This window comes from Ixodes scapularis, unplaced genomic scaffold (assembly GCF_016920785.2).
Source record: "Ixodes scapularis isolate PalLabHiFi unplaced genomic scaffold, ASM1692078v2 PGA_scaffold13__105_contigs__length_92229423, whole genome shotgun sequence".
Lineage (NCBI taxonomy): Eukaryota > Metazoa > Arthropoda > Arachnida > Ixodida > Ixodidae > Ixodes > Ixodes scapularis.
Genome location: NW_024609839.1, coordinates 14,782,664 through 14,808,938, shown reverse-complemented (window position 1 = coordinate 14,808,938; position 26,275 = coordinate 14,782,664). Strand labels below are relative to the sequence as shown.

Sequence of the window (26,275 nt, the reverse complement as noted above, 5' to 3'; positions counted from 1 at the left end):
CATGTGTTATGCTTGATCCCCGTCGAAGAAAGTAGCGTGATAACGCCTACGCTCAAGCAAGGCTTCAACACCATACCGACGAAGCAGAATGACTGGCAAGAGAATCTACTGCAGCGTGATCTTCCGTCCGGTGTCACGTCATCTACCCCACCACCGCGCAAGACCGTATAAAAAGCCGCCCATCCACTGACATCTTCAATGGGCAAGGCGGCAGCATGCATGTCACGAGGCTAAAACAGTGTCTGCTCTTCATTCAGGTGAGACCCCCACCTTTTTGGAGTTACAGGAGTAATGATGTATGCCTAGTGCTGCTGCCTTGCCCTAAGAAGTGTCTGGCTCTCCTTGGTGAATGTTATTGTGTATTTGTACAACTTCGTTCGTTGTGTGGAGATGTTGAAAGTAGCCCTGGACCCGATTCTTACATGAAAAAACTCAACGAAGGTCAAAAAGCAATTTTAGATGAAATAGCTGAATTAAGAAGAGGCCAAACAACCATAGATAGGAAGCTATCGCCATTTGAAAGCAGACTTACGACGATTGAAAACAAGGTTGACCTGCTAAACGAGACTGCTAGACAGCTTGCGCAGCTTGCGCAGGCAGAAAACAAAATAACCTAACTTGCAGAAACTGGTTATTTTCTGACCCATAAAATTGATGACTTGGAAAACCGTTCACGAAGGAAGAACGTGATCATATATGGTATAAAGAAAGAACAGCCTGAATCTTTGGAAAGTCTGCGCGATATTGAAACTGATAGTCTTCAAAGATAAGCTGGGCATTTCAGTCACTGGTATCGAGGGGTGCCATAGATTGGGAAAGAAGGATGTTGAAAGACCTCGACCGATTATTTTAAAGCTGCTCGATTACAGAAAAAAGGTTTCGATATTTAATAATGTGGGGCAACTAAAAGGCTCCGACATTTCAATATCGGATGATTTTTCTAGCCATGTTCACGAACTACGAAAGAAATTGTGGGCCACTGCAGCAGAAGATAGGACAGCTAACAAGAAAGTAACACTTAGTTTCGATAAATTGATTATAGGTGACAAAGTTTATCGCTGGGACGAAAATAAAGAAGAGAGAGTACATCTCCGGTCTCGGGATGAGCAATTACATCCACAAAAACGTAATCACAGTCCGTTAATAGTCATGAAAATCAACGCCCGTAGCATCGTGAATAAAGTAATCTCACTTGAACATCTTTTACTCACGTACTGCCCACATATATTGATTTTGACAGAAACTTGGCTCAATGATGAGATTCAAGATTCGGAGATTGTGCCCGCTGGGTCATAATATTATACGTAAAGATCGGGGATGACGAGGGGAAGGTGTAACAATTCTTTTGAAATTTGATATCCCGTACGGGCAGCTCCATTTTGACAACACTAAAGAGTCTGTGTGGTGCAGTGTTGAATTTGAAAATTCATCCTACGTTGTTGCATTCGTATATAGGCCGCCTAATTCTCCTGTCTTGGTTTCGGAAGAACTAAAAACGTGCCTTGGTAAAATATTGACAGAAAAAAAGTAAGTCATAATAGACGGGGATTTTAATTTGCCAGATATTAATTGGGCCTGTCTAACGCACGGAAGTACCGATGCTGAAAACTGCGGTGAACTAACGGATTTTGCTTTTTCTTTTAATTTATGTCAGGTTGTTGACAGTGACACGAGAGTAGTCAAAGATTGCAGGTCAATCCTAGACCTGATCTTTTTGTCTGCTGGTGCTAGTGCTGACGACTATGAATGTGAAGTTATTGAAGGGCTGTTTGATCATATGGCGGTATCACTTATTTGTTTAGTAACATTGCGCCCCCCGCGGAGAAAAAGATTAAAGTATTGAACTTCAATAACGCCGACGATAACGCTACCACGGACGAACTTACTCTTGAGTACGATGAGTTTGTATCCTTATCAGCAACACCGGACAGTGTGGATCAGTTATGGAATCGTTTCGTTGTTAGTGTTACTCGATGCGTTTCAAAATATGTTCCTTACCAAAATAAAAAAGTAGGCAAACACAACCCATGGATCACGAGAAGCGTGATACATATAAAAAGGAAAGTGAACATACTGCAGAAATCTTGGAAGCGATCCGGCCCTCTATCCGCAAGAGAAAGCTACCTTTTTTGTAGCAAGAAACTTAAACAGGCAGTACGCGAATCAATACAATGGTAATATAATGTCTGTCTTTCGTCATTCATAAAAACAGCACCACACAAATTTCGGCGGCATATAAGTACTTTCGAAGACAAAAAATGTTCATCCGTTGTTGTTGACGGTTGTGTAAATGATGACGAATTTAAGATCTCTACCATTTTAGTGACCGATTTTACTCCGTGTTTACAAGAAATAGCAACAGTGTTCTTAACTACGACGTCCAATCTCAGCTACCCGGTCTCCAGAACATTTCTATCAATGAAACAGGTATATTGTCATTATTACTAAATTATGATGTAAAGAAGAGGAGCGGCCCTGATGACATCCCCAATAGGTTTCTTAAATGCTATGCGGAATGGGTTTCAAAATTTTCGTTTTGTCATTTTTAAAACGTCATTGGCCACTTCGAGATTACCTGCAGATTCGAAGCGAGCAATCGTTAAACTCATATATAAATTGGGTGACCCTCGGATAGCGGTTAACTGCCGGCCCATTTCTTTGACGTGTATCAGCTGTAAATTAGTCGAACATACTATTGTTAAACATATAGGTGCCTAAGTCGCAGAGAAAATCTTCTATCAGATGTAGTGCATGGTTTTAGAGCCGAATATTCGACAATATCATAATTAGTTGAAACAGTGCATAATTTTTCTTAAGTTATTAATCGCCGAAACCAAGTTGATGTAATCTTCCTTGATTTTTTTAAGCCCTTTGACAAGGTTTCCCATCCAAAGGTTTTATTCAAATTACGTCCGATTTAAAAAAAAGATCAAATCGTAAACTGGATTCAGGATTTCCTGTCGGGAGGGGACAGTATGTAACGCTTAACCAGACTGCATCTTCCATAGAAAATGTAGAATCGGGGTACCACAGGGATCAGTTTTGGGGCCACTGCTTTTCTTGATATTTATTAATGATATTTTTTCCAATATCAGAGTAAACATAGGATTGTATGCTGATGACTGCATCTTATATTATGAAATCAAGAGTCTCGATGATCACCTCATCCTAAATAATAGCCTTCAGGAAATATCAAAATGGCGCAAAGATTGGCAAACGGTACTTAACGAAGAGAAAACTGTATTTACGTCTATCACCCATAAAAAGCACCCCTCACTTTTCACATACCACATAGATAACCAAGCACTGATCCGGGTTAATGTATATAGTTATTTAGGACTAAATATAACACAGAATGTAAAATGGGATAAACATATCAGCGCGGTTATAGATAAAGCATCTAGAAAACGATGGACTATGAGACGCAAATTACGGCAGGCAGCTCCGGATACGAAACTATTGGCGTAGAAAACTTTTGTTCTTCCTATCTTGGAATACGCGAGTTTAATATAGGACCCTTACACACAAAAAAGACGTCAATAGGCTGGAAATGGTACAAAGAAAAGCGGTTCGTTCCATCCACGTGGTATATAACAGGCACGCTTCAGTAAGTGAGTTACTTAATAAAGCACAATTATCAACTCTAAGCACGAGAAATACTATTAACAGATTGAAACTGCTCTTCCAGATAATTCATGGCATGATCAACATCAAATGGGAAAAGTATATATCATTTTCTGCACGCTCCAATACACGTAGCCAACATCCGTATTATATCATTGAGCCGTTGCCGCGAAATATTGTTTTCCAATACTAATTTTTTCCTCGCACTTTCAACGTTTGGAATAACTTACCCGCTGAAATAACCAGCTCTGGTTCGCTAATTTCATTTCTTGATTCTGTATGAAAACATTTCAATGTTGACTTTGACTTTGACTTTGCTTGCATGTTTTTCCTTTCGTGACATACTAGTGGCGTCTGGTTCTTGTGCTTGCTTGTTTGTTTGTTTGTTTGATGGCTATTTTGTAACCTCGTGAATGCATTCATTCCTACAATGGTCCTGAACAAGGACCAGTAGTATAAATAAATAAAATAAAAATAAAATTAATATTACAGGAAAGTTTAGATTGTACGGACATTTAACGAAAGTTTACCAACACTGACCTCCAGACACGAAAGAAAAACACCATAAAGATAACTTATATAAGATGTCATATAAAATAAGTGTCTTTGAAAATAGGTTGCGCTTCAAAACAAACTGAAGTGGAAGATATAACATATAACAAACATAAGAAAAACATTTTCACTCAATATGAAATAGTCTGAGTTGTATGGGCATTTGATGAAGGTGAATCAACTTCTTGGATATATAAGGTGTTTAACAGTGACGGTAATCTGTAACTCAGCCCCTGGAAGCCAAAATTAGTTCTAGATGATAAGATTCGCCATGAATGCCAATGACGGGGGGATATAATGATACATTATTTTCAAGTTTAGAGAGGTAAAAAAGCATTTTAATATGTTCTCTTAAAGCACGATGATATGTGACAGTTAATCAATTAGAGTACAGTCGGGAGCAAAAGTTTGCGGGGCACGGGAGCGCGTGCCGAAATGCATCGCCGCGCCGTCCGACGGCGCGCCGCCGCATTAAGGAACCCTGCTTTGCGCGTGCGCACCTTTCGTGCTTGCTATCATGTCTCTTTTGTTCGTTTCTTTCCGACGCACTCCTGATAACAGGAGCCGGCGCCAGGGGCGCGAGTTAGCGCTTCGCTGGCTGTCATGCTTTTCGTCTGCTTCAGCTGCCTCAGCCGCCGCGCTCTGTGACGGAGCTCGCAGGGTTGGGTAACCAGGCGCTTTGTCACCCAGCGCGGCTGCTGAGGCAGCTGAAGCAGACGGGAGGCATGACAGCCAGCGGAACAGCAACTTGCGCCCCTGGCGCCGACTCCGGTTTTCAAGAGTGAGTCGGACGGAAACGAGCGAAAGAGACATGACTGCCAACACGAAGGGCGCGCATGCGCCAAGCGCGGCTTTTTAATGCGGCGGCGCGCCGTTGCACTGCGCTGCGATGCATTTCGGCACGCGCTGCCGTGCCCCGCAAACTTTTGCTCCCGACTGTACATGCTAGATGCATCAAGTATTTTAAGCTTTATAAATAAGAGAACTATATTCACGTCGGACATTTCAATTATCCCAATTGATCTTTTTTTAAATTAACATATATGTGTCAAAGTTACTTTTTGTTGTTGTCCCCCAGACCAGATGGCAATAACAAAGAATTGAATGAAAAAGGGAATTGTATATTATTTTTTTTATAGTTACAGGAAATACTTTCTTATATTGCGGGACAGTCGTGAACAACGGCGAATTAAGTAACGAAGTTACCAGACGATACAAAAATGTAAATCACCCAGCAAAAACCTCCCTCAACGACGACGATCGCACGGGGCGTCGATAGCAGCATTTAAAATTAGCAGGTGGTGCTCGCCGTTAGTGTTGAGTACACAACAAACAAAGCAAAAGCAACACGACAAAACTATATATAAAAAAGAGCTTCACTTTATTTTGTAGCGTGAGCTACACTGGCCGAGGTTGAGCAGTTTCGCGTGGCTCCCGAAGAGCCGTGCTGCGCATGCGCAATGAGCAGTGACGCCACACGGCGCACAGCTGGCGCGCCGGAGACGCCGCCACCGTGCGCTCCGCCGCCGCCGCGCGCGCCTCGCCGGTCTGCGCATTCCAAAGGAGTGACGTCATAGCCGCGGCAGACGCACTGGCACCGCCGCGTGCCCAGCTGTGCGCCTCCGTTGCGCAGTAGCCAAGTCTGACGCTTCACCGGAGCCGCTTGATAGCGCCTCTCATTTTGTGCGTATAAGCTCACGCTACGTATATCCTGGCATAGCCGAGGTCAGCCACCGCAATTTTTTTTTCAGCTGCACGTTGCTTGTTTATTTATTTGCTTTTGCGGAATTGGCAGGAATTAAGAAGAAAACAGAGGAAAGGAATAACGTAGTCCAGCTCACACTGCCCGGCAAATAAGAGTCGCGCGCTTCAATCTGCTTCGTGCTAGGAGTGTGATCTTTTTTTGCTTTCGCATTTCTTCTCCCAGTGACTTTGGCAGGTTGTTTGTTTGCTCGCTTGACGCAGCAGTTCTGTTATGTGCTGGCAACAGTGAAGACTGCAACGAAGCGGGACACGAGCACGCGCTCGGGCTCGGGCTCGGGAACAGACTCTCGTGGGTCCAGCCCAGCCAGGTTGGCTATGGACCGCTAGGCTTGGTATGTAAATAATGTACATAAAGTCTAAATACATTACATTGGCGACGAGGTGAAGAAGCTACCTGCGGGCTGTTTAAGGTGCCATGGTGGAAGCGACGGCACCAAGGGCGCCGGAGTTTGGCTGCATCGGTGTGTTCGAATCGAGCAACGGTGCAGCATGGCCACTTTACCGCGAACGCCTCGAGTTCTACTTTATCGCAAACAAGGTAAAGTCAGCCGAGGAGAAGCGTGCAATACTTTGCACGGTCTGCGGGGTGGCAAAGTACGTGATTATCCGTTCGCTCTGCTCACTGGCTTTACCCTCCGAGACGAGCTACGACGACATCGTCTCCAGACTGGCGGCCCACTTAAACCCAATGCCGTCTGTCATCGTCCAGCGTTTCCAGTTTGGAAAACGCGACCAGCGTCAAGGGGAGAGTATCGCCGACTACATCGCCGAGCCTCGTCGGTTGTCGGAACACTGCGATTTCGGGCCGACGTTGGATGACATGCTCCGAGACAGGTTTGTCTGCGACCTGCGGGAAGAGTCCCTTCAGCGACGGCTTCTGTCCGAGCCCGAATTAACCTTTTCGGTAGAGAACGAGAAGGCGATTGCTGCAGAGTACGCCCACCGTCAGACGGAGATGATTCGGGGAGTGCTGCCCGCCAAGAGCAGTGGTGCGTGCCGGGTCGGTAAGCACAGGACTCCGAACACTAAGGTGAACTCTTCTGCATTAAGAGAAGGAGCTGCGCCGAAGTCATAGCTAAAGGAAAGCAAGTGTTTTCGCTGTGGAGGGACACACACCCCTAACGAGTGTCGTTTTCGACACGCCCGGTGTCATTTCTGCAAGCAGCGGGGCCACGTCGTGGTTTGTCGACGGAAAGCGAAGCAGTCATCACCGACACCTACGCCGACAAGCGACAAACGCCCAGGCCAAGGCGGTCGGCGGCGCGGCGCTGACACGGCGGTCATGTCCGGAATTTTCGAAATGACTGCCGAGGAGCCGGCTGTCTGGGTCGTCGTCGAGGTTAGCGGAAACCCTCTCGAGATGGAAGTCGACTCGGGAGCAGTGTGTTCCGTGATCAACGAGAGAACTATGCGCCAGCTGCGGTCGTCCAAGCACAAGCTACACCCTTGTGAACTGCGTCTTCGCACGTACAACCAGCAGGAATTGAAGGTGCTAGGCTTTGTGATGGTTCAGGTCACCTACAAGGGGCGCCAAGAGCGACTGCGTCTTGTCGTGATCAAGGGAGCAGGCGTAGGCTTGCTGGGCCGAGACTGGTTTAAGGCTCTCGTTATTGAGTTAAAAGTCAATCAACTGCAAGGAAAATCGAAGAGCCAAAGTCCGTCCACAGCCGCAGTACTGCGAAGTCACGCCGAAGTCTTCCAACCGGGTCTGGGAAAAAGCAAAGGACCACCAGTCCGAGTCGAAGTGGAACCGACCGCACAGCCCAAATTCTTCAAACCGCGTCCAGTTCCTTTTGCCTTACTACCAAGAGTGGATGAAGCCTAGGACAATTTCATCAATCAAGGCATTTCGGAACTCGTACGACATTCTCGTTGGGAGACTCCAATAGTACCTGTGATCAAGAAGGATGGCGCAGTGCGAATTTGTGGCCACTACAAGAGTACTGTGAACCCCGTCGTTTGTTGGGAAAGCTACCCTCTGCCCACAACGGAGGAACCTTCTACGAAACTGGCAGGCTGTGCCAAGTTTTCCGAGCTCGATTTAGACCAAGCATACCTGAAAGTGACCGTGGATAGTGAGACAGCTGACCTTCTCACCATCACCACACACAGTGGACTTTTCCGGGTCACGCGCCTGCCGTTCGGAGTAGCTGTTGCCGTCGCTATTTTTTAGAAATACATGGAACAGCTGCTGCAAGGACTGTAAAGGGTGCAAGTATTTCTAGATGACATCCTCGTAGGCGGTAAATATGAAGTCGAGTACTACACCCGTCTGCAAGCGGTGCTTCGACGAATTAAAGACGACGGTGTCCGGCTGAAACGTGACAAGTGTACTTTTGGTGCGGATGAAGTCGTAACCCTGGGTTATAAAGTCAGCAAGGCAGAAATACAGCCGACGGATGACAAAGTCAAGGCTATCCATAAAGCACCCTAGCCGAAGAGTAAGAAGGAGTTGCAAGCGTTCCTAGGAGCACTTAACTTCTACAACAGGTTCCTGCAGGGAGTGTCACACATTTTGGAGCCCTTGCACAGGCTGCTGGATGACGGCCATGAGTGGAAATGGACAATGCGGGAAGCAGAAGCTTTCCAGTGGGCCAAGACGTTACTGCAGTCTTCGGACGTCCTTGGCCACTACAGTGTCCACAAGCGACTAGCTATGGCCTGTGATGCATCTACGTATGGACTTGGGGTGTTGCTGAGCCACGTCGACAGCGAAGGCCGAGAGGTACCAGTAGCATATGGATCTCGAACAATGACACCTGCCGAATGGAACTACGCACAGACAGACCGTGAACCCTTGGCAATAGGTTTCGGAATACGGAAGTTTCACAAGTCCGTCTATGGCCGGCATTTTTGGATTGTGACAGATCACAAACCTCTACTGGGACTCTTGCATCACACAAAACCAATGTCTCAGGTCCTGTCACCGAGGATGTTGCGTTGGTCGTTAATGCTGTCTGCTTACGACTACGGCCTGCTCACCAGCTCAGGAACGGAGATGCACTGAGTCGCCTCCCTCTAACTGAGAAGGACAGCCCGCCTGACCAGAAACGTTTTGAAGTCCGGATACTGGAGACTGCGCCGGAGATTCCTTGGGATGCCCCAAAGATTGCACGATGCACCCGCAACGACCCAACCTTGGCCAGAGTTCTACATTGGACGGTGGTCGGATGGCCTCAAAAGAAACTGCCGGACCTGTTCAAGCCCTTCGTTCGACGGCAGCATAGGTTGTCAGAGTATCTAGGTTGCCTACTGTGGGGGAGTAGAGTTATCATTCCGGGGCAAGCCTGACACCAGGCCTTGCAGTTGTTGCACACCATGCATCCCGGGATCGTCCGCATGAAGGCGCTGGCTAGAAGCACAGTTTGGTGGCCAGGAATCGATCAAGATATCGTAAGGAAGGTCCGAAACTGCCTACCCTACCCGGAGACTAGGCCGGAACCTGCGCGCACAAGGCTGCATCCGTGGGACTTTGCCAGAAATCCTTGGTCCCGGATCCATATAGATTTTGCAGGTCCATTTTAAGGTAAAGTTTTCCTTTTGGTGTGGACACACACTCAAAGTGGCTGGCAGTCATCCAGATGGCATCTATGTCTTCAGCAGTTTCGAGCGTTGTTTGCAACACATGGTGTTCCGGACACTATAGTCTTCGACAATGGAACGGCGTTCGACTCGCAGGAATTTGAAGAATTCACGCTGAGGAACCAAATTCGGCACGTCAAGGTGGCGCCGTACCATCCATCATCTAATGGTCAAGTAGACCCTATGGTCCAAGAGAATAAACAGGTTCTTAGGCGCATGACAAAAGGTGACATGGCCACCAAGCTGGCACATTTCCTTTTGAGCCAACATATTCTGCCGCACTCTACGACCGGAAAGAGTCCGGCAGAATTGTTGATGGGTCGAAGACTCCACACAGCGCTAGACCGGCTTCACCCAGACCTACAAACAGAGATGGTAGACAAGCAAGAAAAACAAGCGCTGCGGCGAAGACAAGGTGTGCGCGAATTTGAACCGCGAGACAACCGTCTTCATTCTTAATTACCTAGCAGGCCCCAAGTGGCTAGCCGGTGTCGTCACTGAGATCACTGGCCCGGTGTCGTACAAGGTTCGCATCATCGACGGGCGTTTTTGGAAGCGACACGTAGACCAAATCCGAAGTCGGGAGTGGAGCACGTATCTGGAGGAAAAGCCCGCAACAGAGCTGCCACAACAGTAGCGTCCTTTGTCATGCGAGCCACGACTTTTGGATAAGCAAGTGGAAAAGCGTCCGCTCTCAACGAGTAAGGCGGACTTTTCCGCGCAGCCAACCACACCCGAGGAAACACCAGAGGCAACACCCTCTTCACAACTTCCGCCTGCTTCAGAACCAAGGCGCCAAGAAGTGTTGCCAACTTCAGTGCCCGTGCAAGAACGGTCGAGTCGTCCCCAGCGACAACGTCGACGTCCTAACTACCTTAAGGACTACGTGACCTATGGGGGGGGATGTTATGTGCTGGCAACAGTGAAGACTGACACGAAGCGGGACACTAGCACGCGCTCGCGTTCGGGCTTGGGTATAGACTCTCGTGGATCCAGCCCAGCCAGGTCGACTATGGACAACTACGCTTGCTATGTAAATAATGTACATAAAGTCTAAATACATTACAAGTTCAAAAGTACATTCCAGCACCTGTTGACGTAGTATATGCCCAGGCAATCCTTGCACACCGTGCCTTTGTTTTGATTGTTGATCAGCGGCCTCAAGTGCGTTTTAAGCTGAACTCTTGTTTGGTGAAATATTCGCCTGTTGAGGCGTCAGTGGCGATTTTGAAGCCAGCCTTGGATAGCTCTTCCAGTTTAATTTGAACTAACTTAATTATTTGCGTTTGTTCGGTCCTCGGGAAGCGGAAGAAGGATCTTCTACTACATCACAAAAACTTGTTTTTGCAGTGCTAAGCAGCACATATGGCATGGCTGCCATCTCCAAGTATGCGCTGGTGTATGTCCGAAGGCGGCCGGTTGATCAACCAACAATGACCCATAGCCAGACGTTACCGCGTAATCAAACGAAATCTTAATGGAATTGTATAACCAGCTGACACTTTTTAATATATTTATTAATATCAAAAAGTACATATGAAGATTTCGTATCCGAAACATAATCGAAAACAAACATAGGAGCTTATCACAGACGATCAGTAGAAAACAAAAACAAGAAAACAATAACAACAAAATTGCAGATAGCATAGCAGACGAACCGGTGGTAGTAAGTGACGAACGGAGGAAAGGAATTAAAAACTAAGCCAAACAAGGCAAAGCAAAATACGTGATGGTTCCAGTGTTAGGTTGGAACCAACAAGATAAAAAAAAACATAAGCGCAGGAGGAAGAAAAATAGCGGGGGCGTAGCGTCGCCTCAAGCATATAAAAAAAGTCAACTTTGAAAGATGGAAGGAGCTGCAAAACCGTCCAACGGGTGCAACTTTTTCAACTCCGTTTTATTAGTTTCAGTAATAACGTCAGATTTGCATGTGCACAATCGACTTCATCCAGAGCATACTGACATCGCAGTAACGTACGTGGTTTGAAATTGCCTTTTGCTTCTTCATCCGGAGACGATCGGGATTAACCAGCTCACCTATTCGACGAAACGGTTTTAAGCAATACATTCATGAGAAATTGGAATTGCATCAACAAAACGAATTGATCGATATGAATAGTAAAGTTGAAACGTAGCTATGTTTTGAATTTTATTTTTACATTGCCCTTTTTCAAAAAAATCAGGGCGAAGATGCAGTAGTGTTTTGCCTGGCTTACGTAAGTTCGGACAGAGTGTTTTCTTCAGGAGAGCCCAAAAATTGCACTCACGAGCTGTGACATCTTTCCCACGCGAAGAAAATGTCCTTGACTCATAAGGTGGCACGTATTTTTTAACATTCAAAGCAGCGAATACCCGTAACAATTTTTTTATCATTGGTCACCTCGCACGGAGGTAGGCAAAACCAATGCGTTGTGGAGAATTCGTTTGGTAGCGGAGGCTCCGAGCTCACCAGGGGCGCTGCGATCACTTTTCGTCCGCGATCCGCGGGAGTCGCCACTATTGGCTTACGTGTTATTTGATTCACGCGACAGAAAATAGGCATTTTTAAAAAAAAGTTCGTTGAGCAACACTGGTGGTCGTCATTTATCGAGCACGAAGCGCGCGAATAAATCCGAGTCCTCGCCGAACGCCGACGCAACGTTCGTTGTCCAATAGATGCTCAGAGTACGCGTGCCCAAACAATAGACTCGGATAAATAGTACCGCAGCTACTAGATGGATCCCACGTTCGAAGAACCTGGTCTTTACTAGTAGTTCGTGTAGGGCCGACAAAATACAGACGTTGATATATATATATATATATATATATATACATATATTTTTTTTTTTTTACAGCCACTAGGTTTTGCCAGTGAATCCCCATATTTGCCCCATGTTAAATTGTCGCAACAAGTAGCGTCATAATAGGTACTCTTAGCGAATCGTTACAGTGTTCTGCGTACGGCACTAGAGGAGCCTTTGAAGTGTACTTTAAAGAGTGGGCGCCCCGCAGTCATAGTTATCACCAGGCGTGCGCTTAAAAACACGTTTCAAAGGCTTCGGTAGTGCGGTACGTGAAACACCGTAACGGTTTGCTAAAAGCTCCCTATGTCGTTTGATACCGTGACGTTTATCGGGAAACTCTCCACAAAACCATCTAGAGAAGACATTTGGACACTAAGTATACCGCAAAAATGCCTTTGCACTCTATGATCGTGCGTAATATGTTTATAGCAGAAACTGCAGCAGAGTCTGCAAGGTGCGAGGTTCGTTTGCGAGGCATAACAAAGAACCGCGATTTTGTTTTATTAAATTTTGTTTTATTAAAAACAATTTCCTTACATATTTGGAAAATCTGCCAACAGTATTTTTTGAAAGATCGTTGAGAGCCGCAGTGAGATTGCTTGTACATCATACAAAAGACACTCGCTGCAGATATGATACCAAACTATTCGAATATTCGAATATATAAATATTCGCAGCCTGTTTGTCTTATACAAACGTGTGCTTCGTACATGTCTCCCGACAGTTTTCGTTTATTCAATGTGACAAAGAACACGAGAAAGAAAAATGCCTCAGATAGCGTCTGCAGACAGTCCTTTAAATGATGCATTAGCAATGTGACCGCCGCAAACGCGTCTAAGCCTTTAAAGATTCGCGCTCATACCCGACTCGGTGAACCACCATTTCCTCAGATATTCTACCGCCTTCCAACGCTTCACGTCGTCCGAGGAGACGCCGAATCACGGCTCGCGAAGTGGCAGAGATATACAGTCCGGGGCGAAGCGGCCTCAACACACACGCACACCTAGGGCCGGCTCCGGCACACGGCCGGGTCAAGCTCACAGCTCATCAGGCACCGGCTCGCGTTACATGCTCGCCTCGTTAGCGGCACAAAACGCGCATCAGAGATGAAGCGCCGTTGAAGACGCTCAATTAGGGCTACCTTAATGAGCTCTTAATGTGCGCCCTGTCTCGGGGGTCCCGGAAAACGGACGCCGAGGAGAGCAGGCGGCCACCTTCCTTTACTGCTCTGTCGATTTTTGGTTTCAGTCCGGTCGATTGGCTCATTTTATGAGAGGGAAAGCTCAGAAATCAGAAGCAAAAAATAATGTTTGTGTGTGTCGTTAAAAAAAAATTAGCGAAGGTTAGCTGCGTGCCTTATATTGTGAGGTTGTCACTGTGTTATTTGTTTTATCTATAAATTAAGTCGCTTATTCATTTTTTTATTTATTAGGGCACCTTTACTATCTAAAGATTTATATGAATAAGGAAAAAAAACATAATATACCACAGTGCAAGGAAAAAAAGTACACTCGTATGTACGTACGTAAAACAGAGCTACTGAAAACAATTTAAATTGTGCGATAGAAAAAGAAATAGAGGATTTTTTTTTCACCACAAGAGTAACCTACATATCGCCAACGCTCATTCTGCGCCCAAAATGTTGCGCTAGCACTCCAAACTAGATGCGAAGGATCTAGAATTAACCGTTATATCTTTCAAAAGTTAGGGCATTTTCTGAAAATTTTAGATTGAAATTGAGACCCGTTTTCGACGGTTTTCAGTTACTTGCGTCATTAAGCTTTTCTTGTTTGAGAGCCCCGTGGGCCGCCAGTTTCCAATAAAAAAAATCAAAAATTAATTATTATTTTTTAATGAAATGACGTTTAATTTTAAATCTTTGGTATCTGGATCGTACTGCTCGCGCTACACTTCGGTGGAGAAGGAGCGTTCGGTGATGCTTGGTTTAATTTGTGTTGTTGAAAACACCCAGTAAATGTGTGTGTGTGTGCGTGTGTGCGTGTGTGTGTGTGTGTGTGTGTGTGTGTGTGTGTGTGTGTGTGTGCGTGTGTGTGTGTGTTTGGATGAGGGAATGGTGCACCCTGCACTTTGAGCTTGGACAAACAAATTGCTTTGATAATGTCCTTTCCGTGATGTCATTGAGTAGGTGATGTAAATAAAGACTGCGAAAAAAAAGAACATTTAAGTACGTATGTTTGGCATCCGAACAAACAATGTTTTTTTTTTTAATGATCACTCCTTATGTACGTTGTTCAAGATATAACCTGGACTTAAGAATACTACTATTGTGAAAACTGTTAGCAAGCGTTTGAAGTGGATTTCTTTCCATCCTCACTCAGCGGTTGCGTCCTTATTGTTTTGCTTTAAATATACTTTGCCTCGCCACATGCCGTTTACGAGATACAGTCTCCCCCATTATAAAAGGCCCATTCGCCGAGCCAGTTCATGAGATGCTGCTAATCCAACGCCACTGAAATGGTCGAAGTATCCGCAGTAGAAGTTTGACATCATCACAATGATATAAAGCGGAGCTGCATATTTTTTTTTTCCTGCTTCTCTGTCACCATCTGACAAGCACACGGGACCCGGACCTTGTCAAGCCAACAAAGATCGGCTTTTTTGTCCAATCAACACCTCAAAGGACGTTTCGAGTCGGACTCGGGTCCAATGGCTGAGCTGGCATTATCCGACCGCGATGGCGTCCCTTGAGGGAAAGGAGAGTGTTTGCAGGCCTCGATTATTCTAGCTGGTATTGGCCAAGTAGGTGTTGGCCAGAGGTACCTTATATTGAAGAGACTGAAATAGAATAAACGTTCACCTATTTTGACCCCCCCCCCCCCCCCCCAAAAAAAAAGGCCTTGCCAGAACAAATCCCTCACAGCCACCAAAGACTGCATCGCCTAATGGGCCTTTCATATTGTTGGAGAGTTTGCCCATGCAAGAGCAGAGATAAATGCTTCGTATCGCCCACGCTTCACGTATATAGGAGACAAATGAGGAGGCGCCATTGGCCGAAAGCGGGCTGCGCGTGTTCCAGGGCGTTTTCAGAAATTGGAATGTGGCCAACCAGAAGCCGAAAATATTACCTTGGCGGTGGTCGCGGGAAACAAACTTAATCAGTGCGTCGGAGTAACTCTCGGTGACTGAAAATATGGTGCATGTGATGTTTCAATCACGGTTATCCAAAATCATGGTGGAAGAGCGCGACTAGCGGAATGATCGACATAATCCGTACGCCAAGCGCCGAGGGCCGGGCATCTGCCGTCCGAGCGGTTACACCCTGCCGGAGCAAAACAGAGTTCGAGCAGCACATTCGTTTCTTACATCTTTCTGCATGATAATGATCAAAACATCACGTGCACCCTATTTTCAAGCATGAAAGGTTAGTATACATTGAACTTTTCCGGGCTTATTAAAACGATTAAAATTGTTTCTCACTCTAGGGGATTTTTTACGGCTTCCGGTTGTCCAAGAGAGCATGCCCAGCCCTCTTCCTGCGTCTGGCGCACGCGCTCGCTCTGCCCGCGCCTCCCATTGACCAAACTCTCTGTATACACGGCTCTGTTACAGCAAAGCTGTTTATGGCTGGCGTTCCGTGGATTTTTCGTGTGTGTGACCAAAAACTCTACGCTCGCACCGGACCCACGCGCCGCACGTGCCGGCGTCCGCAGCAGTAACTGTTTGAAATCAAAGGCCTAAAACAAATGGTGTCTTATCCGCGCGTCTGTCAAAGCTTTATTTTGGTTAATTACTTTCAATCATTTATACGGAGAGTGCGTGCGCGTGCGACGCGTGGAACATCATTCCCTGCATTCTCCATGAAGCTTGGGTAATTTAGCAATTTTCGTGTGCGTGACCAAAACTCTTAGAGTTTTTGCGTAGGCTCCCTACGGGAATTGGGGGTTGTGTGGATATTTAGACAGCGTGTAGTTGGCCAGCCATTTGCAAAGTTGCGGCGAGTCAATCGCTGTAGATGAGCAATCTAGCCAGTGCAGTACAACCGCTAGCCTGTGTCGAGGCCACGGTGTAAGATAATACTCTTCAGGTGAGGACAGCGCGCTCCTCGCGACGTGCCCGATAAAGTTCGCTCTTCACTCTCTCTCGCTATGGTTTTAAGCGGCGCCGGAAGGTCACTCGTCGACCCGTGGGCACGTACGAGACGGCTCGTGCCGCCTCATGTAATACACGCGCAGAGCTCCAGCGAAGTTGTCGCACGTGCAGAAAGACCATGTACCGGGGTGTCATGACAACGAGATAATTTCTTTCGCTCTGACACAGTTTCGCCGTTTGGCCGCCGGCGACATTGTCAGCCGCGGGCACGGTGGCAGCGGAAGATGCAGCCTTTCGGATGCCCGTCGAATCAACTCTATTTGATTCCTCGCGCCGCGCGTTCAGCCCCGCCGTTTCCTCACATAAAGCGTTTATCTTACACCGTGGTTGAGGCAGAGTTCCGCGTCTGTTTTCCACGTGCCGCCGGGCCGCTATTCGCCGAAATCCGATCGCCTGAGGAGCCGGATCAAATGCCGTGCTTGAAAGTAGAAGTTGCACGCACCCCGGAGTACGTTTCCCTGCTTTTGAGCGCAACGCGCGCCTCGAACGCGCGGCGCCGCTACTCGCTGGATTTAGTCACGTGAGGAGCAGGATCAATATGCCGTGCACAAAAGACGGCGCTACAGGAATGAACGCGCAGCTCTGGCTTCCGTAAGGAGACTATACAGGAACTCTAAAATCTCTCCGCCCGTACCGAACTCTCTTTGTCGTCGTTCCAAGCGCTTGCGTGTCTAGTTTCCTTTTCTTCCGCTCTCCCAGGGTGGAGGTCCCGTCGGGCGTGTATACTTTCCACCGGGTGGCGGTCCCGTCTCGCGTGTCGGGTTTCCTCCGGCTCCTCGGGGGTGGCGATAGGCGTTCGCGCGAATATATATATATATATATATATAAAAGAAAAAACTAGTGGCCGTATTCTAATTTCAATTTCACTTCTCTTCTCTCGTCGTAATGGGGAGACCGCGTATAGCCCGCACTCCCGAAGAGCAACGCGCCTACGAAGAGCAACGGCGGGAACGGCAACGAGAATGTCAGTGGCAGTGGCGGGGCGGCACATCTATGCGCGTACCTTTCGTCACGATGACCACAGATCAAGACAAAAAAATGTGTTCGTACCTTTCTTCAAATCTTTGTGCCGCGTCTGTGTCGTGTGCTTAAACAGCTTCGCTGGTCATTCACCTTCTTAGAGCGGAATGGCTCCCAAGTTTTTGTCCACAAATGTATCTAAACGAAGTCATGTTACTCCGCACCTTGGCCAACATGTTGCCAGTATGCAACGTGGGCACTGTGGCATCCAGCAGTTCGGATATATATTTTATTTTGCACGCGCAGACGGGCACGAACTGATGGTCTCGAAAAGGCAAAGATTTCACGCGTGCCCAGTCAATGCCGCCTAGAATGCTCGAGGTCTGCGAACGAACTCCCCTTTCTCCACGAGTCTTTGTCACAGTCGGGTGGCGCAAACTGAGCAATTAGACCCGGTTCCGACGCCGAGCTTCCTTTTGACACCAAGATTGGGCACGATTTCCGGCCGAACGCTAACGTGGAACTCGCGTCCAATCTGTCTTCGCTTCATCTCGCTGTGATGACATCAAAACCATAGTGCAGAGGCTTTCATTATTTTAGGGGGTGTTGGTTCAGTGACAACACACGTGTAAACGAACCTTTCGCGATAAACCCCTTCCGAAATTCAGCGCCATGTGGTGGCTCAGATAGCAGGTTACTTTTTATCATACTAATGGGGGTAATCTACCTGCTGTCTGTATTAATTTGACGGGTACCGTCACTTTTGCTAGTAAAGGGCTGTTGATAATACGTGTTTTTGCCTTACAATCAGTTCTGGACCTCTCTGTTTTCACGGAGACAAATTTACAACCGGAACGAACGAAGCACCGACCCAAATTGACGCCGCGATTAACTTTCATACATCGCGGGGCTTTGAAGCCGATAATGTGCCGCCAACATATTGACTGGACCCGAGTTATGAACGCGTGCGCATGTCTTGCATTCAATTCTTGCGTCGCATCGTACGAACGTCTATAATGTATAGCCGATTCATCATCCGTTTTGAAGCATCTTCAACTTCTTCCATCATTAGTAACCGCAAGGCCGCAATTAGTACGACACATGTGCCATTTCTCAGATGATAATAGTGATCAAAGTGCCCAGACAACAGAGCAAGGGTTCTATTGCCCCTTTCTAAAGTGCGCGTTATCTATAGCTGCTGCGCAAATCATGAGAGCCCGCCATTGTTTCAACACATAGATACGAGGGCTTCATCGGCATTTTGTGTGAGCTTTGCTCGGTTCGCATCAAATACCTGCATGAATGCGAAAGTATTCCTGCACGCAGCGCATTCCTACAAGCAGTTTCCCCCTCTACACAGGCGCGGCGAACCCCGCCGGCTCCACGACTTCCGTGATGATGCATCTGCGTTCCTGCTCTTTTTTTTTTGTATTTTAGTTCTGAATGCGCGTGCTTGATGACTTGAAATTTTGGTGCCGTTTCGCTAAGCCAATGGGCATTTAGGAGCCGTTACATTCGGCCAATTGGACAATAGGTGCCATTCTTCGTGGTTACAGACAACGCCGGCTGCGCTCCAAGGGATCGTTAATGCTTTCGCATTGAAACGAGGTCTAAGTCAGGGCACGGTAAGGGCTCGGATTGAGTCGCACGCATCGCGGCCAACAAACTGGGGACCGCCAATGCTGCTTGATGGTGTTCTGAAAAGGGCCGTCTGTGTCCGCAAGATTGCCGTGCTGCGATACGTGTTCGGCGAACCTCGCTCACACCTTCCGTGCAGCGCCACCTATGTTAACGCTCTTCTCGTGATCAACGCGCTCCATACGAGTGGCATAGCTTGTTGCTCGTCCTTCCGTAAAAGCGAGGGGATGGGGGAAGGGGGGGGGGCGAGCGCTACATGAACCACAATGTGCGTTCCGTCACGCGGCTTTAGATGCAAGCCCCCTTTACCACCCCTGCCCCTACACCGTGCGGTCACATACAAGTCACCCTGGTCGCCATACAAACACACCTTCCGCCTCCATCTCCGCGAGGCAGTTTCGTTCAAAAACAAACCCGAAAATTTGAAACTGCGTCGCGGCTGACTGCCGAGTCACGCGCCGCGACCCAGGCCTCCAAGATCGAGGTACTCCATCAATTTAGCCCGGGAAATATTTTTTTTTTTTTTTAATTTCGATTTTTACTTTTTTGGAAGGGTATCCTTTTACTTTTTTTATGCTTTTTTTCGCGCTCAACGGTAAAATTGCCTCTCCTGTCTCAGACCCTTCTCGCGTTCCGTCCTGTTGTTTTTGCACGTTTGGACGCCGACGTTTTTCCTGTGTATCAGTGTGTTGGCTGTAACGCGCTCATCGATAGCTTTCGTTTTAGTTTAGTTTAGTGTGTTTATTTGTTGTAAACTCGTGTTTCGTTGCACTACAATTCTTCTCTGATCGCGTTTTTGTTTATTTTGTGTAAAACTTGTTTTGTTGGTATCCTTACTATTTGGCGGCGGAGTGACTGAAAATTTTGACTTCTTTTGTGCTTTCTTTGCCTTAGGTCGCAGCAGTAGGTAGGTGTTTGGGCGTTTATTTCGCGGGGAAATACGATGGACTTATATGTATGTATGTGTGTGCGTGTAAGTACCGGTGCTTTGATGGTTTAAAATTGTCGTTTTTATTCTTTCGTATCTATAGATTTATTTACAGAAAATGTAGAAGGGAGTGAGCGCTGATGGACGACATGAGACGTGGCCTTAGACGGCGCGCATTTGGCGATTTTGATTTGCTTTGTGTTTGTGCAGCGTACGCGAACCTGCACAGTTTGTGCTCGTGTGTGTCGTTATTGGATGCCCGGATAATAATAATAAAAAAGAAAAAACTACAATATATGCGCCCCTTTGCTTTATTGTTTCTTCTCGCTTTTTGGGTGTTCTTTGGTTCGTCGGCTGTTGTTTTGTCACCAGCTAAACTAGGCGCGTCGTGAGGTGTGCGCAGCGGAAATTGCTGCTACCCGGAAGCCAGGCAAGCGAACATATTAAGTTCCGCGGATCTCTTCTTTTGCTTTTATTTTCTTGTACGCGGATGTTAAAATTATCATCTGGGTTTTTGCCCCACCAGCCTTGCGCCCGCGGAAGAAGACGAAGTTTGCTAGATATCTGTCGTGTTTTCTGAACGCTTCTAAACGAAAACGATATTTACGATAGCCCCGGAAGGCCTGCACCCCCGGAACACCTTCATCACGAGTCCTAAGGTGACATGGAACACAAAAGACCTCTGGATTTACTCCGACCACCAATTTTGAACCCAACGAACCCATATTTCGGAGGACCGGAACCAACGCCTATGGACGCTGACCAAAGCCTGACGGGGAATGGTGGCGCGACAGGGAACTCACAAGGAACAAGCGATAAGCAGATGGTGATGGTAAAACTGGACTGCGGTCTTCTAGAGGAATTGGGAATTTCCGAAGGGAATGTCGGAAAACTTCTGTGTGAGCTTCTACGCAGCTACATAAGAGGAACACGAACCCAGGAACAGACTGCAAGCCAACGGACATGCGACGCCTCAAGAAACGATGAAGTAAGCGCTCAATACGCTCGCGATTTCCCTTCACTAGCCACGCGTCAAGAAAAGCAAAAGCTGGAAGTTCGCTTTTTGCCAGGGGAAGAGAAGAGCCCGATAGCATGAAGTTCTCCTTATTAGGAGAACATTCCAGGGCAGAAGATCGACAAGCAGTCGCGGGCAAGCGCCGGTGTGTGAGCCCGCTGGCGTCAACTACAGCAGAGAAGACAAATGCGGAAAAACAACACGAAGACCAACTGCCAACACAGACAATAGTTCTGAAGCCGATATGTAGAGAAAATGTCAAAGACTTCACTACTCGAAATATACAGAAGGCAGTAAAAGAGGCAGGAATCGCCAGCCCGAACGACTACAAGATCCAAATACAACCAAAAACCAACACCATCACACTAACGACTCGGAATGGACTAATAACGGACAAGCTTCTCCAAATTACTGAGGTAAAGAAAGGCGACAATTCATATACCTTGCAACTATACAAGGCCATGGGGAACAATCACATACGTGGAGTTATATACTTACATGGTGACAACAATGATGAGACGCCCGAAACCCTCAAGCAAGACATGGATTGTAGAACAAACAAGATCGTCTACGCTCGCCTCATGGGAAAAAATAGCAACACAGTGGTCATAACATTTGAGGGAACAACACTCCCAAGAAAAATTATATTCTGCAGAGAGGTTTACGATGTGAAACCATACCTCATGAGACCAATCGTGTGCTTCCACTGCCACGCTCTCGGCCACATGACCGATGTCTGTCCTAATAGGGAGCGCCGCTGCGGGAAGTGTGGACACGCACATGAAGACATGGAGGAATGCGAACGAGAACCGCAGTGTAGAAACTCCGGCGGACCTCACGTGGTACTCAGCAATGAATGCCCCAAGAGACAGATCCCCAAGAACAAGACCAATCAGCGGCAGCGATCGCAACAAGGAAGGGCGAGCTACGCGGCGGCGGCCAAGCTAGTAACAACCCCTCCAATAAACCAAACTGACATAACAGGAAGTCTTCAGGAAGTCTTCCGGTTCAATGCGAATCCTATGAAAAATTCGGCAATAAAGGGTGACCACGAAGAAACGATCCCGAAATGGATTCCATCTGATTGGATTCGACGCACAACGAAAGAATGACAGAACAGCCCAAAAAGCAGGAAGACCTGGAGTCCAGTGCAACTAAACTGGAAAAAAGGTAGCCAAGATGAGCACGGAGATGACAATGTGCTTTGAGGCATTTTTCAGAGCTATGGCAGATCTCAAGAAAGACATTGCCACCTTCAAGCACGGTAAATAAAGGTAAAAGACCCGGACCGACAAACACGGCAACGACCCGAATTGTTCAATGGAACTGCAACACGTTCTCGGCAAGAATGGCGGAGATGAGGCTCCGTTTAGATAGAGAGGAGCCACCTGACATCCTGCTCGTACAGGAAACAAAAACGCCCAGTATGACACTACCCGGGTTTAAATTCTATGTGACACCTACAATAAAGTCAAATCCCAGCTACAGAGAGAAAAAACCCATAGAGAAAAAAGGATGGGCTGCCATCGGCGTACGAAGACACATACCCCATGCTTACCTCGACACCTCCCAGCTCTGTTCGGACGAATGGGAAGTGACTGCAGTCAGACTGAAGAGGGGTAATATGAAGCTCGTTGTAGTCTCGGTCTACATCCGACCAAGAGCTACCCCAAACGACGGAGAAACGGCGGAGTGGATCCGTAAGATATCAGAGCTAGCGGAAGGAGACCCGACGATCATCAGAGACTTCAATGCGTAGCACCGCGAATGGGGATACGAAATTAACGCCAGGAGAGGCAGAGACATTTTAGAAGCCATGCAAACCAACAACTTCGAGCTCTGCAACGAACCGGGCGTTAAAACAAGGGTGGCTAAACAAAGAAACCACAAAGACACCCCACCAGACCTAACTTGGGCCACAGCAAACCTTGACCTTCAATGGACTCCATGGAGAGACACACACGGCAGCGACCACTACCCTATTGAGATAAAAATCAAGCATACAGGAGGAAATAATGGCAAGGAATCAAGAACATTCATAAAATGGGAAAAATTTCGTGAGATACTCGAAGAGAGCCTCAAGCTGAATGAGGACATAGAAAATGTCATTCGCGAAGCTATGAAGAATGCCAAGACACAAGTATTAGTTGAAAAAGGAGACCCCACACCAGACACGTACCTCCTCAACCTATGGGCTAGCAGACTACAAGCCCTTAAAATTTTCCGGAAAAAGAAGACAACAAAACTGAAAATTAAATTTAACATGGCAACTGCCAAGGCAACAAAATACTCCAAGGAACTAACCAGACAGAAGTTGAGAAAACACTGCGAATCCTTCAACGCACGCTCTGGACTTAGAAAAGCTTGGTGTACATACAAGGGAATGGACAAAAGAAAGAGAAAGACTAGAAACGCTGCACAAAACCTCGCGCTGCGAATCAACATCATGGAGAAAGAGCTTGCTGCGAATGCGGGACAACTCTTTTTCCCGGAGACTGCGATCTGCAACCGAATAGATCAGAAACACAAGAAATGCTGGTCTGCGAAACCGCCCCAAAAACTGGCAATGGATGAACCCCTTAACATGGGGGAACTGCTCGAAGCAATTAACACTGCCAAACAAGAAAGCGCCCCCGGCCCTGACGGGATTACGTACACTGCTCTTAGAAACCTTTCAACAGAGGTCAAAGAGAAGCTACTCGATAAGTACAACGATATTTGGGCCAAAGGCTAGATACCAGATTCGAGGAAGGTCTCCTGGGTAACCCCGATACCCAAACCTGGGAAAACCCCGGACAAGATCGAGAACTTTAGACCGGTGTCGCTGACATCAGACGTGTGTAAAATATTCCCGAAGATGATAGCGCGGCGGATACAGTGGCACCTGGAGACCTACGATAGATTAGACCCAAGACAAACCGGGTTCAGGGAATACATGAGGACTCAGGACAGCATCAAGCTCCTATATGAGGATGTAATGGCAGACAAGGACCGCGAAGACCCAAGGCTTGTAGTTGCACTCGACATAAAAAAAGCCTTCGACTCCTTGCCACATTGGGCGGTCAAGGACGGGGCGGCAAGATGCGGGTTAGGAGGGAGAACGCTGAAATTCATCGACGATTTCCTCGACAAGAGAAGATTCAAAGTAAAAATCGGGAACACGATGGGCCCTGAGGCCCCTAACAACAGGGGAGTACCACAAAAAGCAGTCATATCACCCACACTTTTTATTATGGTGATGGCTGACCTACCCACACGACTCAGGTGTATTCAAGACCTTGGATTCACAATTTATGCTGACGATGTCAAGCTATGGACCAAAGGAGGCTCCCTGGGCTAACAGGAGCAAATAATGCAAAGAGGCATCGACGAGGTTACGAACTACCTAGAAGAATTGGGGATGGAACCATCCCCAGAAAAGACGCAATACATGGTTGTCGCAAGATCAAGGGATCACAGGAAGGGCATCGCTCACCCAGGGCAACTTCAGCTGAGAGGACAGACCATAGGCAGGCAACCAAGTATTCAGATCCTCGGAGTTACTTTTGAGGAGACGGCACGAAGCACTAAATGGCTACCCAAGCTAGAAAAGACATGGAACCAGACACTTAAACTCATCCGAAAGACAACCGGCAAATCATGGGGGGCCGATGAAAAGGCTATCAGAATCATGGCCGAAGCACTCCTCACCTCTAAAGCACGGTACAGTTGCAATTGGATGAACCTAAACAGGACCCAGTGGAAAAAGATTGAACGATTAAACCACCAGACCATGAGAATAGTTACAGGACTCCCAAAATATACACCCCTCGAAGACCTCCGGAAATATGCGGGGATGAACACAATAGAAGAAATAGGCGGACGCGCAAAAGATGGCACACTTTCAACGCCTAGAGAGAACTGCACACGGCCGGCGTCTTCTTGAGATTTTGGGCTATGCAGCAGAAGGAACGTACCCACTAGAGGACGCCCTGCCACCATGGAAAGACATTGAAATAACGGACCACAAACCGATACCCAAGAAAGGGATGGGAAGAAGAGCCTTCGCAGCTAAGAAACACAACAAGTGGCTGGAACAACGTACAGAAAAAGAAAGAAAGGGAGAAATAAGATACACGGATGCCGCGAAGAACACCGCGGCTGTTTCTATAGCATGGACAGATGAAACGGGGAACAAAATTGAAACAGCAAAACTCTCAGAACAGACGTCCGTCATAGAGGCCGAACTCAAAGCTATACTGGCAGCTGCTGAAGACATTAAAGGAACTCTCCAGCCGCGCTACACGGCCCGAATATTCGCAGACTCGCAGCAGGCGCTTAAAGCGTGCAGAAACAGCATAACAAGAAACAGGACAGTTAAAACCATCAAAATAATCGCAAAGGAGTTAAAAAAACAAGGCTCTACACTGATAATTGAATGGCTACCCGGGCACACTGGCATCCTGGGCAACGAGAGGGCACACCAGGCCGCCGCGGGGGGAGGTAGCAGCACCAGCTCTGCAACTGGCCTAACCTCTCGGGAAGAAGACCCCGAGGAAACTCCCATTGACCCAGTGGAAAGAGCCGAATCGGCAAAGGAAGAGCGCAAACTCTACCTGAAAGGCCTTCTACTGACAGTAGAAGATTCAATCCCGCAAGGGTACACGAGGTGGGAGAATGTACGATTACGAAGACTCAGGACCGGTACAGCCTTAACACAGGCAAGAAAAGCAACATTTACAAAAAAGGAAGAAGGAAATGAAGATATCGGCCCTGGGTGCAAGAAATGCATCGCAGGAGGGTTGTTGACAACAACACACATGCTATGGGTCTGCAAGAGTCTAGAGAAATTCAGACAAGACGCATGGGCCTCGCTAACGAGTGAGGCGAAACCAAGGAATTTAGAAGCCTGGACCCACCCAAAAGGACAGGCACAACACAGAAAGCAAATCCTGGATTCACTGATACGTTTTATCAGGACATCCGGGGTCCATCAATTCATCTAGCCTAATCATCATCATAATCCCCTCTCCCTACAACCCTCTCAGCCCCCTCCCTCCTGCCTCAAATTCACCAGACCATAGGCAGACGAACCTTTCTCATCAATGAAGACAAGATTTCAGTCAATCAATCACCTTGCGCCCGCTGCACGAGCGGTAACTTTAGCGCTGCTTCGAGCTTCCCACGTACAATTAAGCGTCTCTAAACTTTACCAACTTAGTAGTTTTGTGTTACTCTCAGCAAGTAGCGATTCTGAATTTATAAAAAAGACTTGCCGCTGCCGAGTCCCTAAATTAATGATGAAAGTATTTAGATGTGGAGAGTCGTACATATAGATAA

At 47.2% G+C, this 26,275-nt stretch overlaps 1 pseudogene; it reads left to right on the top strand.

The window, feature by feature from the left end:
- The first annotated feature begins 22,772 nt into the window (after positions 1-22,772).
- LOC120843202 lies at positions 22,773-25,941 on the top strand (annotated as a pseudogene).
- Positions 25,942-26,275: the final 334 nt, after the last annotated feature.